Here is a 580-nt window from a genome sequence, read left to right as displayed (position 1 = left end):
AGCTCGCCAGTCCATCGCAGGGCCCAAATCAATACATGTAAATAAAAAAAAGCATCAACCATAGTCAAGAGAAAGCAGTAACTATTCCCGTATTTTTTTTAGCATACGGTTGCAATAACCGGCAAAATATTGAAAGCAGATCGTGTGGAATTACATTTCACAAGGTTGGATAATCATTTATTTGACCAGATATAAATAGATAAATTCAAATGCATCAATAAACAATCAAATATGTTAGTATCAACTTCATTTATACGTTTATTTATGTTGTAACTACCTTATTTCTTAGTTAAATAGCAGTACAAAAATATTTTAGCATAAAAGCACATCATTTTTAAATATTTTACAGTGACCTGTATCATAACAATATCTCTGTCCTCAGTAAGAAACCAAACTGTGAGAAAAATCAGGTAAAAATGGGTGAAATTGTGATTGGACCTACACTTTACAGATAAATGCATTGGAGGCGCACGGTGACCCATCCAAGATGGCGGCGCGATGAGACGTTAGCTCTATTGGCAGCGTGATGCGGATCTATGTATGTTATGTCGATGGCCGTAACCCGGATGCCAACCCGACG

This window comes from Telmatherina bonti (assembly GCF_933228915.1).
Source record: "Telmatherina bonti genome assembly, chromosome: 23".
Classification (NCBI taxonomy): domain Eukaryota; kingdom Metazoa; phylum Chordata; class Actinopteri; order Atheriniformes; family Telmatherinidae; genus Telmatherina; species Telmatherina bonti.
The sequence above is the reverse complement of the archived record's forward strand: the minus strand, read 5'-3'. Positions refer to the sequence as shown.